This window comes from Cyprinodon variegatus, unplaced genomic scaffold (genome assembly GCF_000732505.1).
Source record: "Cyprinodon variegatus isolate N-32 unplaced genomic scaffold, C_variegatus-1.0 Scaffold3, whole genome shotgun sequence".
NCBI classification, from domain to species: domain Eukaryota; kingdom Metazoa; phylum Chordata; class Actinopteri; order Cyprinodontiformes; family Cyprinodontidae; genus Cyprinodon; species Cyprinodon variegatus.
The window spans coordinates 1,788,428-1,789,183 of NW_015150456.1; positions in this window are offsets into that span (position 1 = coordinate 1,788,428).

Consider the following 756-nt stretch of genomic DNA (forward strand, 5'->3'; position numbering starts at 1 on the left):
ATAATATGCAAACACAGTCAGATACATTAATCTGCTATGATATTTTTCCTCTGGCAGCAGCCTGCAAAAGTATTCAGACCTCATCGAGCACTGAAAAAAATAATGCTACTGCATTTGGCATTTATTTATCATATTTATTTTATTTACTTTACCACAACTGTTTTATGTCCTACCCTGCTAACATGAAAGAACTGTATTAAAGTAACTAAATATGATGAAGTAAATGCCAAAAAAATGGTTTCATAATTTTTTTCAGGGAACCTTTTTACAATTTTTATAATACTACAACCAGGTTTTTTTTTATTTAAGAAAAGATTTTTATTTCTTGAAAGTTCATGCAGTAGATCAAAGTAATGAATCAATAGCAAGCGAGAGCAACATGACATTAACAGAGGTGTCAAGTAACAAAGTAAAAATACTTAGTTACTGTACTTAAGTACACTTTGTAGGTATGCTTTACTCCAGGGGTCTTCAACGTTTTCTAGTCCAAGGACCCCCAAACTTATGGTGAGAAATATATATTGTATGAAATAGTGTTCTATCAAACTGGTGGAGTACTGGTGGAGTACTGTAATGAAAGTAATTTCTCCCTGGGATTATCAAAGTATTTCTGATTCTGATTCCTGGTTGACGGGACAGGTGTTGTGAATGAAACGGTGCCCAGCTTGAAAGATCTCCTGTGTGTCGTATTGAGATTGGATCCCAGTTTTCTTTTTTTCAAAAGAAATTCCTCTAATTTTTAAACCTGAATGCATC